Raw genomic sequence first — 16,098 nt, 5'->3', positions numbered from 1 at the left:
GTGTTGATGGTCAATAAAACCACTAAGTTCAAGAAGGGCAAGGGTAAAAAGAACTTCAAGAAGGACGGCAAGGGAGTTGCCGCGCCCGGCAAGCAAGCTGCCAGGAAGAAGCCAAAGAATGGACCCAAGCCCGAGACTGAGTGCTTTTATTGCAAGGAAAGTGGTCACTGGAAGCGGAACTGCCCCAAATACTTAGCGGACAAGAAGGCCGGCAAAACAAAAGGTATATGTGATATACATGTAATTGATGTGTACCTTACCAATACTCGTAGTAGCTCCTGGGTATTTGATACCGGTGCGGTTGCTCACATTTGTAACTCAAAACAGGAGCTGCGGAATAATCGGAGACTGGCGAAGGACGAGGTGACGATGCGCGTCGGGAATGGTTCCAAGGTCGATGTGATCGCCGTCGGCACGCTGCCTCTTCATTTACCTACGGGATTAGTTTTAAACCTCAATAATTGTTATTTAGTGCCAAGTTTGAGCATGAACATTGTATCAGGATCTCGTTTAATATGAGATGGCTACTCATTTAAATCCGAGAATAATGGTTGTTCTATTTATATGAGAGATATGTTTTATGGTCATGCTCGGATGGTGAATGGTTTATTCTTAATGAATCTCGAGCGTAATGCTACACATGTTCTTAGTGTGAGTACCAAAAGATGCAACTCCCGTCGGGAATGGTTCGTTTGCTAGAGTTTTCCAATGTCAAGTATCTTTTCCTTAGACCATGAGATCGTGTAACTCCCGGATACCGTAGGAGTGCTTTGGGTATACCAAACGTCACAACGTAACTGGGTGACTATAAAGGTATACTACGGATATCTCCGAAAGTGTCTGTTGGGTTGACATGGATCAAGACTGGGATTTGTCACTCCGTATAACGGAGAGGTATCACTGGGCCCACTCGGTAATGCATCATCATTATGAGCTCAAAGTGACCAAGTGTCTGGTCACGGGATCATGCATTACGGTACGAGTAAAGTGACTTGCCGGTAACGAGATTGAACGAGGTATTGGGATACCGACGATCGGATCTCGGGCAAGTAACATACCGATTGACAAAGGGAATTGTATACGGGGTTGCTTGAATCCTCGACATCGTGGTTCATCCGATGAGATTATCGAGGAGCATGTGGGAGCCAACATGGGTATCCAGATCCTGCTGTTGGTTATTGACCGGAGAGCGATCTCGGTCATGTCTACATGTCTCCCGAACCCGTAGGGTCTACACACTTAAGGTTCGGTGACGCTAGGGTTGTAGGGATATGTATATGCAGTAACCCGAATGTTGTTCGGAGTCCCGGATGAGATCCCGGACGTCACGAGGAGTTCCGAAATGGTCCAGAGGTAAAGAATTATATATAGGAAGTGCTATTTCGGGCATCGGGACAAGTTTCGGGGTCACCGGTATTGTACCGGGACCACCAGAGGGGTCCCGGGGATCCACCGGGTGGGGCCACCTGTCCCGGGGGCCACATGGGCTGTAGGGGGTGCGCCTTGGCCTACATGGGCCAAGGGCACCAGCCCCAAGAGGCCCATGCGCCTAGGGTTTCCAAAGGGGAAGAGTCCCACAAGTGGAAGGCACCCCTAGGTGCCTTGGAGGGGAGGGAAACCTCCCTTGGCCGCCGCCCCCCTAGGAGATTGGATCTCCTAGGGCCGGCGCCCCCCCCCCCCTAGGCCCTCCTATATATAGTGGGGGAAGGAGGGCTTTTTCATCTATGCCTTTGATGCCTCCCTCTCCCTCTCCAACACCTCCTCCTCCTCCATAGTGCTTGGCGAAGCCCTGCCGGAGTACTGCAGCTCCATCATCACCACGCCGTCGTGCTGCTGCTGGAGCCATCTTCCTCAACTTCTCCTTCCCCCTTGCTGGATCAAGAAGAAGGAGACGTCACGCTGACCGTACGTGTGTTGAACGCGGAGGTGTCGTCCGTTCGGTGCTAGGATCTCCGATAATTTGGATCACGTCGAGTACGCCTTCCTCATCCCCGTTCTTTGAACGCTTCCGCGCGTGATCTACAAAGGTATGTAGATGCAATCCGATCACTCGTTGCTAGATGAACTCCTAGATGGATCTTGGTGAAACCGTAGGAAAATTTTTGTTTTCTGCAACGTTCCCCAACATATATAACATGTCAAAATTCAATTGTAAATTTGACTCACTGTTTAAGAAGAAAATTTAACATTCATGAATTCAACACAGCCTACTTGAAGCTTCTCTCACTCGTTGCTCCCATTCCCCGTCCTTTGATCCCGCATGAGTCGGGCTACCCCATCGGACTTGCAATCACCCACCAGTCGGGTCAGGCGACTCACTCCTCCACGGCTACCTCCTACCTCTTCTTCATGTCTGTCTTTCTCCTCCCTGCACCACCTCTTCTCCTCCTCGACCCCGACCGCCCTACCGTGCGTTGCTTCCTCCGACTCCTAGTGTACCATCGTTTTTTGCCCTGAAAAGTGCGTGACGGCGGGCGCCATCGCACTATGGCGTGCATCGAGAAAGGTTGGTTGCCACGCGTGGGGAAGAAGCACCACAATGGGGAGAAAGAACAATTCATTAAACTTATAAGAAAGTGGCGACAAACTATCCATGTCAATGAGAAGTGAGAACAAGGGAAAAACTTCGAAGTGCGAGAAAAGGTGTGGCGAAAACATCTAAGTGTTGTTTCTAAAAATACATTTTTAAGGGGATTTTTTTGAGAAATGTTTTTTTAGGGGATGGACAGCCAGGCCCGAGCCCATCCCCGGCCCAATCAAAAATTGTGCCACGATTGGATTTTGCATTCGGGTCAGGCTTTTATTTAGTTTCGGTTGCGATCAAATCTGAATCCCAACCTCGTCCTCTGCCCAAACCCTAATGGCGTAGCCGCTCCAAGATGAACTCCTGGAGGAGATCTTCCTCCGCCTCCCCACCGCCGCCGATCTCGCCCGAGCCTCCACGGCCTGCGTCTCCTTCCGCCGCGTCGTCGTCGGCCATCCCTTCCTCCGCCGATTCCGCGCCCTCCACCCGCCGCCTCTCCTCGGCATCATCTGCGGCGGCCTCACCCCGGCCCAGCCGCCCCACCCTTCCGCCGCCGCGGCAGCCACCCTTGCCGATGTCAGCTTGTCGTGCTCCTTTCTCCCGCCATCCAGCAACAGCTGGTGCCGCCGCGACGGCCGCGACGGCCGCGTCCTTTTCTCCGCCGCCCTCAAGGGCACCAGGGGCGACTGCGACCGCCGGGAACTTGTTAGGGAGTTCGCTGTCTGCGACCCCCTGCACGGGCGCTACCTGCTTCTGCCCGCCGTCCCCGACCATCTCGCCGGTCAAGTCCATCCGCCCGACATCATGGAATTCGTTCGTCTTCTCTTCCTGCGCCGGACAATGGCTCCCTGATCCTGTTACATTCGACGTGCTTCGAGACCTGGAGGCGGCGCCCCGCCACTACGCCCACGGATGCTTCTGTTGGCATCTCTATGTGACTGACAGCTTGCTCGTGCTCGACGCTCGCAGGATGGAGTTCTCCGTCATTGATCTCCCGCCTCCACCTTGCCCTTATCTGGGGGACCTGGCCCCCTATCTGCGGGAGATGACCATTGTGGAGGCAGGAGAAGGAAGACTTGGGATGCTTACTCTCTCTGAGCCTAGTGTATGTCATCTCTTGTATGAAGAGCAGTATAAGGATGGGAACGGCACGAACCAGTGGCAATCTAAGCCTGTGATCTCTTTGCCGGCAAATTAAAGCTACGGCATCGCCGGTGTAGCTGCTGGTGGATACTTACTCCTACACGGGTCACGTAGGGGTACTCAAGTAGCAGACTATTTTACATTGAATCTACAAACTTTCCAGATTGAGCGGTTCTGTCAGACCGATTGTCTCATAATTGGCCCGCTGTATGCCGGTCTCCCACCGTCTTTGTCCCCACCAACTATTTGAAGTGGTAAGTTTGCCCTTGATCTTTAATTACTTATTTTGCATGCATAGGACATTGGAAGATAATGCAGGTGCTAGTTTTTGGGACTGTAAATTATCATTCTACTTTGCCAAACGGTCCTGAATTAACACTGATGTGGCCATGCTGCTTTCCACCCTTTATAGTACTCAGTTACTCACTCATATTGCTTGTCGGTGTTTATATGTGCTATTTTAACAGTCTTGAATTAACACTGATGTGGCCATGTTACTTTCCACCCTTTATAAGACTTGCCCATATTACTTAATGTTTAGGCGCCATTCTAATGGTTAATTAGTACATCTGTGCAGTTCGAAATCTGTGAATTTCAGGATAAGAAATAAGTATGTTTTTGCTCATCTTTTGAATATGACTAATCATTTTTAGTGTCATACAGAAATAGTGATTAGCATCACAGTATGCACACATTAAGCTTGATTTGGACATGTATTAAGCTTGATTAGCATCACAGGGTGCATGACGCAGCAAGTTAAATTTATGTTTTGTCAGTTGGCAATGTCACATTATATTTCCTCTGTCTTGCATTGCATGTACATTACTAGGTGAGTAAGAAATGGTTGTGATAGCATATATATAAATTCAGATGCCATGGTAATGCTTATGCCCAGTAATATTTCTGGTCTTGAACTGCAAATACTCCAGGCATGTTTCTTTTTCAGATAACTTCTGAAACATGTTTGTGTAGTTTTGCAAATAAAGGTCTTGAGCGTTTCAGTCAAAATGGATGCTCGCCTTTTTTGGCATAATGACTTTTAGTGACTCCCATTTAGTATTTTCAGTTGAATACATGTCTTCCTTTTTTAATAAAAAAGAGAGGCATGCGGACAAAGCTTTCAGTTCTTCAGTCTTTTGCAGTTTAATATTTTTCTTCTAAGCACCGCTTCCCTCCATAACCAGGACTTGTCCAGAGAATACGCTGATGGCAAGGACTACTGGCAAGTGTGACTGATGCCGTGTTGAGCAGAATAAATGTAAGATCTCTCAAAAGGGTGAAAGCGGCGGTTCCAGGAGTTTCAGAGAAGATGCTGCCTCTTTGAGCTACTGAGGAAGCATGCTATGGGTGTCCGCTGCATTCACCTTCTTTCTTGGGCTATTTGTGCCGCTATATTATGTCTGAAAAAAGACTAGTACATCAAAGTTTTGCGGCTTCAATAACCCTGAAATTTATTTGCTTTTTATGTTGTTTGATTATTGTATGAATCGTATACCCAAAGTCTGCTTGTGCTGAACATATCTTCTCTTGGCTGCAGATGTACATGCAAAAAATGCGGGACAATCCATTTCAAGAAAATCATATTACAGAATCCACTGCACCGACGAGGGACTCCTCTTTGTCGCTGTAGGTCAGACACCAGCTTTGTCTATCTTTGTCCCGTTGGTTGAGCTATGGCGAATGCTCGACCCCTCCAGCGGGTATGGCAGCGCAAAGTCTGCTTGTGCTGAACATATCTTCTCTTGACTGCACATGTACATGCAAAAAATGCGGGACAATCCATTTCAAGAAAATCATATTACAGAACTTTAGGATCCACTGCACCGACGAGGGACTCCTCTTTGTCGCTGTAGGTCAGACACCAGCTTTGCCTATCTTTGTCCCGTTGGTTGAGCTATGACGAATGCTCGACCCCTCCAGCGGGTATGGCAGCGCAGGTCAAAGGGGGCACATGCTAAATAACATGTCAATGGTGAACAACACATACCCGTAGTTGACAGACCACAAACCCTCTCACAGTTAAACCTAAGTTCTGGAACCGATTGCAGCAAATTGTGTGTTAGTCCAGCATCATCACAGTTTAGAAGTTGCAATCAGTAATACGTCACACAGTTGAAGGCAACAAACGCACAGTTATAGTATGATGTAAATTCTGAAACCCATTGCAGCAAATCATGTGTATGTTTTTTCGTTCGTTCAGCATCACAATTTAGAGTTGCAATCAGTAAAACGAATGGCTAGTCTGCTTACAGCAAAGCATCAAGCGGGGACTATTCTTGCAGCTACACTCTTCGGGTGGATGGAGAACCACACAAGCCAGCAACAAAATCATTTAACCAAACACTTGCAGTATCATCAGTCACCACACCAGTATGTGTATGCTAGGATGTTCTTGCAGGTAGGTATAATTCAGGTGACGGAACAATGATGATATTACAGAAGCAGATTGGTAAAATTGATTCCAGTTCCTAGATTAGCACCAGAGGCATGAGCGGATCAAATCACCAGCCAAGGAATGCCTATCCCGTGAGGGGGTTGGCGTGGACGGTGGCGCGGTTGAGCCTGATCTTGCTTTTCATTGATCGGGATTGCTATTTCACATCTAGATCTAATATACTTACCTCACATCTAAGTTTCTAGCCGTTGGATTCAAGCAGCAGGATTCATGTTTTCGCTTTAACAGGCACGAGTGCACAGCGATCTGGCCAATTTCTTATTGTCGCACATGGTGCCCAGCGAGAGGCACGTGGCCCACTATGTTCAACTTTTTTTTTTCTTTCTTTGACTTGTCTCGTATTATTTTATGAAACTTGTCTCGTTTTTGTTTATTGTGCAGGCACATCTACATAAGTTTTGTTTTTCATTTCAAGCCTCTTTGTTCTTGATCCTGAGAAAAAAAATCTCTCTGTTCTTTCTTCTTTGCCTTTTCCACCAGAATCATTTTCTTTGTAGTTTTTTGATCAATTATAATCTGTAAAGGCTTTCATAATTATGAGTCTAAAATCATCACGAACCCAACAATTTTAAACTTGCCTGTCTTGTAAGTTATTTTTTTTAATATACCACTAGTCTTTTTGGGTTACTCGACCACACGAGAAAAACATATTAAACCGATTCATTTATGAAAAAGGTTTTTTTTCTTCGGTGAATTTTTAAAGGAAAAATCCATGGCCAGTTCCATGTCCACCATCGACGCGCAACTAGCTCTCATAGTTGTTTTCATCCCAGTTGCAAGCCCATCATAGATTTGCAACTGCGTCGCGGTTTTGTTTTCGTTCCACTTGCATGTCCAACCTCGACTCGTAACTGGACCCACATTTTTTGTTGTTGATGTCCCAATTGCAAGTCCACCTTCGGCTCGCAACTTGGTCTGTAATTGTGTTTTTTGTCCCAGTTGTAAGTCCATCCCCCGACGCATAACCTATGGCCCATCTCCTCTCCCCGCGACCAAGGCACCAGTAAGCATGCCAATTAGTGAAAACCGTCATGTGCCAACTGCTCGTGGCCACTCTCTCCATGTCTCCACTTTCCTCACCAATGCCGCCCACAACCTCCAATTCCCTCACTGGCACCCACAACGTCCACTTCCTCCCCATCGCCTGGTCACATGGCCCACATTCGGATTGGGTGCCGCTCTTGGAGGCGGAGTGGATCCTAGACAAGGAGCAAACGGAGGAGGAGGCTGCCCTCAAAGCCAAGGAGGAGGAGAGGCATCGCCGCAACGCGACGTAGGCCACGCAAGAGGATACCGCCACCTAGATGAGTGCCTCAATTGGAATCCCAAAATGCGCTCCATTGAGTGAGATGTCCAACACGACTATGTGCAGATCCCGTATGGGCAAGATAGAGCTCGCCCACGCAACTCATTGAGACCAGTTTGTGCTCTTTGTTGCCTCATTGTTAAGGAGGCATGGGATGGATGCTACATGGTGAAATCTTCAAGGTCACCGTTGTCGGATAGGCATTGAAGGCGGAGAGGGGCCGTGTTGTCTGGCTCCGTTATGAAGAGAAATGAGTAGATTTGGCAACAGAGAGGGAGCACATCAGATGGTGCATATTTGACCTAAACATGGAATGAGACATGAACATGGTGTCATTCACCAAGACAAACCGCGCCATATGAGGGCTTGCCCCCTTGAAAAAGCCGTCTCTGACCTCGATGGCTGTCAACAGAAATCAGACGAAGACAAGGTCGTCAGACCATCACACCGTTGTGCGAGGACGAGTTGACTCGTCACATATGCATGTGCCCTATGCAATGCAGTCACATTGTCGTCGTGAGGATCAATTAGTGCTTCTCCCAAAACATAAAAATTCGTTAGTTTAGTAATATGATAATGTTGTTAATTGACTTTTCTACCCTTATGTAACAATTTTGTAATGTAATGTTATCTCGGACTAGAGTTTAAATACCTTAAACCAAGTGTGTGATTATAGAGTTGACGCAACAAAAATAACAGAAAAGAAAAGATATGGAGACCATATTATGGTGACTCCGTTTTTGTGCACAGTCACCGCGACCTTCATATCCATATGAAGCACACTACCACATATGAAAATTCTGCTAGAGTTGCTCTTAGTGTCCAACCCTCTCTACCCTAAAAAACTTTGTCTCCTTAAACTTGCCTGTCGATTATTTCCATCATCTCTATTGTATTGTGCTTAGTGTGGTCGTAGCTCGTTTACTTGTTATTAGTGTTGCTTGGACAGTTGGGTCACCTAGTCACACTATCTAATCAATATATTTTTTGTGAGAAAACTTCCAATCTATTCATTTTCAATCATGGCAGTAGAACAAACACCAGAAATAACAAAAAATACATCCAAATCTGTAGACCACCTAGCGACGACTATAAACACTGAAGTGAGCATGATAATTTTGGTAATATTTGATTTGATTTCATTAAGTTTTTGGTAATATTTGATTTGGATATGGGTAGGTAAGACAATGATAATTTTGATCTATTAAGATTTTGATACGATTTGGTTTGATTAGATCGAGTTAATGCAAGATATGATTTTGCAGAAGTATCAATTTGATTTAGATTATTTTAGATTACTCTATTTACTTTGGTTTTTATTTTGTGCGGCATCGATTAATAAGACTAGAAAAAACCCAACAAGAATAAAAAAGATAGAGGGACGTGGGTAGAAAAAGACCAGGAAGATAGTGGAGGTCTTGTTGAAGCTTGCTTCAGTCACCTCATTTGCTTCCATTCCCCACCCCCTGATCCTTGCAGATCTCGCATGCTTGCTGATTTTTCTTCTCTGATCTCCAACTTGTATCCAACCAAAAATTGTTTCTTCCTTTGGGTCGTGCCCAGATCTCATCGCCATCCTCCACCGGCCCTAATGGCGATCGCGGATGAACTTCTGGAGGAGATCTTCCTCCGCCTCCCCGCGGCCGCCGACCTCGCCCGAGCCTCCGCGGCGTGCGTCTCCTTCCGCCGCGTCGTCGCCGCCCACCCCTTCCTCCGCCGATTTCGCGCCATCCACCCGCCGCCCCTCCTCGGCATCCTCTGCGGCGGCCTCACCCCCGCCCAGCCGCCCCACCCTTCCGCCGACGCCGACTTCTCCTGCTCCTTCCTCCCCCCGTCCCGCGACCGCTGGTGCCTCCGTGAGGTCCGCGACGGCCGCGCCCTTTTCTCCCCCGCCCTCCAAGGGACCAACCACAATTACAACCCCAGCGATCTGGTCAAGGAATTCGCCGTCTGCGACCCCCTGCACCACCGCTACCTCCTGCCACCTGTCCTCCCCGACCATCTAGCCAGTCAAGTCCATCCGCCGGACACCGTGGAATGCGAGACCTTCTTCGCTCCTCCTGGCGACGATGAGGACTCATCATTCAGAGACTTCAGAGTTATGTGCTTGGTGCGGTCCATAACCAAGCTCGTCCTCTTCGTCTTCTCTTCCTGCGCTGGAAGATGGCTCGCTGATCCGATCACATTTGATGTGCTTGGATGCGCGGTGGTATCACGCCGCTACTACGCCCATCGATGCTTCTGTTGGCCAGATTTATGAGGCTGGCAGCATGCTTATGCTTGACACGGGCAGCATGGAGTTCTCCACTGTTGACCTCCCACCTTCATCTGGCCCTTATATGCCGGACATGGTCATTGTGGAGGCAGGAGGAGGAAGGTTTGGGATTCTTACTATCTCGCATCAAATTAAACGTGATGCATATCATCTCCTGTATGCCGAACAGTCAAAGGATGGGAATGGCGCAAACCAGTGGCAGTACAAGTCCGTGATCGCTTTGCCGGAAAATCATAGCTATAGCGTGGGTGGATACTTGCTCCTAACTGGGTATCCGGAAGACGACAGGCCAATAGTAGACTATTTTTCACTGAATCTCCAGACTTTCCAGATTGAGTGGTTCTGTCAGACTGGTCCCTATGCCATAATTGGCGATCTGTATGCCGATTTCCCGCCGTCCTTGACCACACCATCTATTTGAAGTGGTAAGCTTGCTCTCCAATCTGTTTAACCACTTATTCTGTTTCCACATGACATTGCAATATGATTCAGGTGATAGTTTCTTGGTAGGGTGTGTTACCATTCTACTTTGCCAAACGGTCCTGAATTAACGCTGATGTGACCAAGTTACTTTCCACCCTTTATATAATACTCACTCATATTGCTTGTCGCCTTGTCGGCATTTAGGTTCTGCTCTAATGGTTAGTACATGTGTGCAAGAAGTATCTGTTTCTCGTCTTGTGAATATGACTGTCATCAATTTGAGTATCATACAGAAATAGTAATTAGCATTGCAGTATGCACACATTAATCTGGATTTGGACATGTGTTTGCTACTTTCCCTTGAGCGATTTTTTCTTACATATTTTTTTCATCATTTTTAGTTACTTGTTAAACCGTTTGCTTCTGCTAGGGTCCTTCAGCATGCTCACATTCTTCTCATTGCCGGTTCATTCCTTTAGTTGGTTGCTTTGTGGTGAGATGCACTCGTCAAATTGCATACAGAACCTAGTGTTGTGACATTAGTAGCACCAAGCACCACTATCTATTAAAAGAATGGCACTCTGCACCTCCTATTCCAAATTTTGTTGGATTTGCAGTGTGACACGAATGTGGTGGTTCTATGTATTTTACTCCTTTTGGCTGGTGAGACTCGGTTCAGCTAGGGTGCATGAGGTAGCATGTTAAATTTGTGTTCGGACAGTTGGGAATGTCACGTTTTATTTACAAAATAGTTCTGATAACCTATATGAATTCAGATGCCGTGGTAATGCTTATGCCCAGTAATATTTCTGGTCTTGAGCTGCAAATACATGTTTCATGGTCAGATAACTTTAGAAACATGTTTGTGTTGTTTCGCAAATGAAGGTCAAATTTGAGCGTTTCAATCAAATTCGATGCTCGCCTGTTTGGCATAATGACTTTAGCGACCCTCCAAAAGTAGATGTGTTTATTGCCTACAAGTATTCGTGAAAAAGTTTGTATTGTCACAAGTTAAAATCCTCATTCCAATTAGTATTTTCAGTCGAATACATTTCTTTCTTTTTATGAAAAAGAGAGAGGCTTTAATACATTTTTTTAGTTGTCATATCTAAGCACACTTCCCCTCTATAATCAGGACTTGTCCAGAGAATAATGCTGATGACAAAGGACCCACAAGTGCGATGGCATGTTAAGGAGAATAAATGCAATTATTTGCAGTTCGACAACAATTTGCAGCTGTGAGAAGACACTGTCTCTTTGAGCTACTGAAGAACAAGAAGCATGCAATGGATGTCTGTTGCATTAACCTTCCTTCTTGTGCTATTTACGCTGTGCTTTTAAGCCTCACAAAAGATTAGGCTACTATCTTATTATGTGTTCACCGCCTGACTATGTGCAGCTTTCACTGCCTATACCGCAAGCAAAACCAGAGAATCGCTTTACTAATGTATTCAGGCAGTGGCCCAGCTAGGTGACTTCCGGCAAGCAAGCTATATTGGCCGTGACAGCCCGCCACAGTAGTGTCTTCCTTCTTGGTTTTGGAGGACCGAACATCGCTCATAGTATTTACAAATGAATGTCTGTCTTGGTTCGAACTGAAGTTTTGATGTTTCAATTACCCCGAAAATAATTTGCTTTTGGTGATGTTTGATTCTAGTGTGTATGCTATACCCAAAGTCTACCTGTTCTGAACATATCTTCTCTTTGCTGCACATGTACTTGCAAAAATGTGCGACAATCCATATCGAGAAAATCATACTACAAAATTTCTGTCAGACGCCAGCTTCACCGATTTTTATCCCTCCGGTTGAGCTATGGCGATTGGCGGATGCGGCGCAGGTCAAAGGGGACACGGACTAAATCATCATTTCGATGGTGAATCACACATACCCACAGTTGAAAGGCCACAACCCCTCTCACAATGAAAACCATGGAAGTTCTGGAAACGATTGGAGCAAATCTTGAGTTTGCTCGTTTGTCCAACATCATCACAATTTAGATAGAAGTTGCAATCAATAAGACGAATGGTGAGTCTGCTTACAGCAAAGCATCAAGGGTGGACTGAAGCGTGCCATGATATTGCATTCTTGCAACTACACTCTTCAGGTGGATGAAGAACCACAAGCATGGGCAATTATCTAATATTAGATCAAAATACGCTTTTAAAAGTTTTCAAGGGCCCCTTCTTCTCCACAAGAAAGTGACTTCTCAATATGAGTTTTCCACCATTGAAATAGCTCGAAGGTTCTCTCCAACCCAACCCTACAATCTTCAATCTAAGTGAGGAAAGTAAACCACCACATTATGTTTTTGTAACAAATACCATTGATATTGTACTGAAATTTAGCCAAAAAGATTATTGACATAGTAGTTGCTTAAGTTTGAGCAAGTTTTTGACTGGTCGGACCAAGTCGTGAGGCCCACATGGCACAAAATACTGACATGTTAGGCCGTCTCTAACCGTACTTCTAAAATTTAACTCCTCAAACACTAACTCCTTCAATTTGTGGAGTTCAAAAAAAAACACGAACCTAACCGAACTCTCAATCTCAACTCACTAGTAGAAAAAGGGCCTAATGTTCAGCTCATTAGTCCCAGTTTGTATTTAAGCCGGCACTAATGTGACCATTAGTGCCGGTTTCAACGGCTAGGCGGGCTGCTCTCATTAGTACCGGTTCGTGGCGAACCTTTAGCACCGTTTCGTGCCATGAACCGGTGCTAAAGAGAGTGGTGGCAGGATGTTGTCAGTCTGGGGCCCCTCCAACACCTTTAGTACCGGTTCGTGACATGAATCGGTACTAAAGGTCGTCCTATATAAACCCTTCGTCCACACGCGATCGAGCTCGTCTGTTTTTCCCTTTTCCCCTCTCCTCTGTGTTCTTTCCCCTCTTCCTCGAGCTCATCACACATTTTGCCCAAATTTTGTAAAGATTTGAAGGCCCCCATCCATTCAAATGATCACAAAGGTAAGCAACTTTGTCCTTTCCATCTCTCATTGCTAGATTAGCTCTTGCAATGCTTTATATAGTGATTAATTTGTGGGTTTTTAGTAATTTGGGAGGAATTATATGTGGTAGTTTATTTGATTTATATGGAATTTGAGCTCAAAATAACTCTTAGTTTGCACATGTAGGTGTGGTTTACTTAGTGCCTTCCCGTCTCCGTCCTAACCACTGTCGATCGTCCGCACCGTCCCGTCGCCGGCACCACCTTGTGGTGAGCCTCTTGTTCTTATATTTTTTATATAAAAAATCATGTTTGTGTGATTTAGATATATAGTTACTTGTATAATTATCTTACTCGTACGTTGTTTGTTATTCATAGTGCCATGGTTTTGATATCCGTCCCCGTCGGCCCTCATCCGGGTTATGATTCAAATGTGGTATATTCTCTTTTATAACTATTTGTTGCATTTCGTGTTTATGACAAATTATGCCCATCAAGTTGACATAGATATTTTTATCTAGGAGATATGTGAACCGGAAATTCCAACCGACCCTGTTGTCGAGAGGTTAAATTTAGTTGAAAGAGAAAACGAGTATTTGAAAGAAAAAATGAAAATAATTGAGGGGGAGAAGATGGAATTGGAGTTGCATGTTGCCGATGTTGTCGATGATCACAAAATCAAGATGGAGAAAATGCGCTTGAAGATTAGAAAGATTAGAAAATATGCCATTGATAGTGAGGCTTGGTATCATTATGTTGTTGGATCAATTGTTATCTTAGTTGCGATCTTGATTGTATTTGTTGTTGCATTTAAATGCTTTAGCTAGAGATTTATTTGTATGTTTGTTTTATGAGAATAAGTGTTGTATGAACTTGTATTAATTTGATCTTTTCGGTGTTGTGTATTGAAGATGAGCCGGCAATGGATGTACGATGACCGATGCTCTCCCCAGTTCGTTGATGGCGTGCATACTTTTCTGCTTGGGGCTGAGGCAAACAAGCGGGCGGATGGTTTTATGCCTTGTCCATGTGCTGGCTGTAAGAATGGTCGGAATTACTCTAAGTTAAAAACCATTCACGTCCATCTTTTTGAGTCCGGTTTCATGCCCCACTATAATCTTTGGACCAAGCACGAAGAAAGAGGGGTTATGATAGAAGGCAATGAAGAAGAAGAGGACGATGACAGCTATCCTGGCCATGGGTTCCTTGAATACGATGGTACAACAATGGGGGAAGAAGCTGAGCCGGCAATGCGGGAAGAAGCTGAAGAAGAGGCATTAGATGAGCCCGCTGATGATCTAGGTCGGGCCATTGCCGATGCAAAGAGAAACTGCGCAAGTGAAAAGGAGAAGAAGAAGTTGCAGCACATGTTAGAGGATCACAAGAAACTGTTGTACCTGAATTGCGAAGCTGATAAGAAAAAGCTGGGCACCACACTGGAATTGCTGCAATGGAAGGCAGAGAATGGTGTATATGATAAGGGATTTTGGAAAGTTGTTGGTAATGTTAAAGAAGATGCTTCCAAAGGACAACGGATTGCCCGAGAGTACGTACGAAGCAAAGAAGGATGTCTGCACTCTAGGGTTAGAGGTGCAGAACATACATGCATGCCCTAATGACTGCATCCTCTACCGCGTTGAGTAAGAGATTTCAACGTGTGTCCGGTATGCGGTGCATTGCGCTATAAGATCAACTGTGATGACCCTGGTGATGTCGAGGGCGAGCGTTCCCTGAAGAAGCAGATTCCTGCCAGGGTGATGTGGTATGCTCCTATAATACCACGATTGAAACGTTTGTTCCTAAACAAAGAGCATGACAAGGCGATGCGATGGCGCAGATAAGACTGTAAGAAAGACGGGAAGTTGAGAGTACCCGCTGACGGGTCGCAGTGGAGAAAAATCGAGAGAAAGTACAGGAAGGAGTTTGCAGGTGACGCAAGGAACGTATGGCTTCGTCTAAGCGCAGATGGCATTAATCCTTTTGGGGAGCAGAGCAGCAACCATATCACATGGCATGTGACTCTATGTATGTATAACCTTCCTCCTTGGTTGTGTATGAAGCGAAAGTTCATTATGATGCCAGTGCTCATACAAGGACCTAAGCAACCCGGCAACGACATTGATGTGTACCTAAGGCCATTAGTTGAAAAACTATTACAGCTGTGGAATAGAACAGGTGTATGTGCGTGGGATGAGCACAGACAGGAAGAATTTGACCTAAAGGCGTTGTTGTTCATGACCATCAATGATTGGCCTGCTCTTAGTAACCTTTTAGGACAGACAAACAAGGGATACCGCGCATGCACACACTGTTTGGATGATACCGACAATATATATTTGAATAATTGTAAGAAGAATGTGTACCTGGGACATGGTCGATTTCTTCCGAGCAGGCATCTCGTAAAAAAGAAAGGGAAGCATTTCAAAGGTGAGGCGGATCACCGGACGAAGCCTCGCCACCGTACTGGTGCTGATGTATATGATATGGTCAAGGATTTGAAGGTAATCTTTGAAAAGGGTCCTGGCGGACAACCTGTTCTGAATGACACTGACGGACACACACCCATGTGGAAGAAGAAATCTATATTTTGGGACCTGCCCTATTGGAAAGACCTAGAGGTCCGCTCTGCAATCGACATGATGCACGTGACAAATAATCTTTGAGTGACCCTGCTTGGCTTCTTGGGTGTGTATGGAAAGACAAAAGATACACCGCAGGCACGGGAGGACCAGCAACATATGCATGGAAAAGACGGCATACATCAGGGTCATGCCAGGTACGCTCTTACCAAAAAAAAGAGAAGGAAATCTTCTTTGAATGTTGATACGTCTCCAACGTATCTATAATTTTTGGTTGTTCCATGCTATTATATTATCAACCTTGGATGTTTTATATGCATTTATATACTATTTTATATGATTTTTGGGACTAACCTAGTAACCCAGAGCCTAGTGCCAGTTTTTGTTTTTTCCTTGTTTTAAAATATCGCAGAAAAGGAAAATCAAACGGAGTCCAATTGACCTGAA

At 45.5% G+C, this 16,098-nt stretch overlaps 1 non-coding gene and 1 pseudogene across 2 annotated transcripts; both read left to right on the top strand.

Moving 5' to 3' along the window:
- Positions 1-2,860: 2,860 nt before the first annotated feature.
- LOC125518242 (uncharacterized) lies at positions 2,861-6,733 on the top strand (annotated as a pseudogene). Its single transcript, XR_015610507.1, has 2 exons — positions 2,861-3,921; positions 4,852-6,733. The product of XR_015610507.1 is annotated as an uncharacterized LOC125518242 (transcript).
- A 2,101-nt stretch (positions 6,734-8,834) lies between these two features.
- LOC125523855 (uncharacterized) lies at positions 8,835-11,820 on the top strand. Its single transcript, XR_015611372.1, has 2 exons — positions 8,835-10,128; positions 11,262-11,820. It is a non-coding gene; the product is annotated as an uncharacterized LOC125523855 (transcript).
- Positions 11,821-16,098: the final 4,278 nt, after the last annotated feature.

This window comes from Triticum urartu, chromosome 7A, assembly GCF_056163025.1.
Source record: "Triticum urartu cultivar PI428250 chromosome 7A, HENAU_Tu73, whole genome shotgun sequence".
Classification (NCBI taxonomy): Eukaryota; Viridiplantae; Streptophyta; class Magnoliopsida; order Poales; family Poaceae; genus Triticum; species Triticum urartu.
This window is presented reverse-complemented; position numbering and strand designations above follow the sequence as displayed.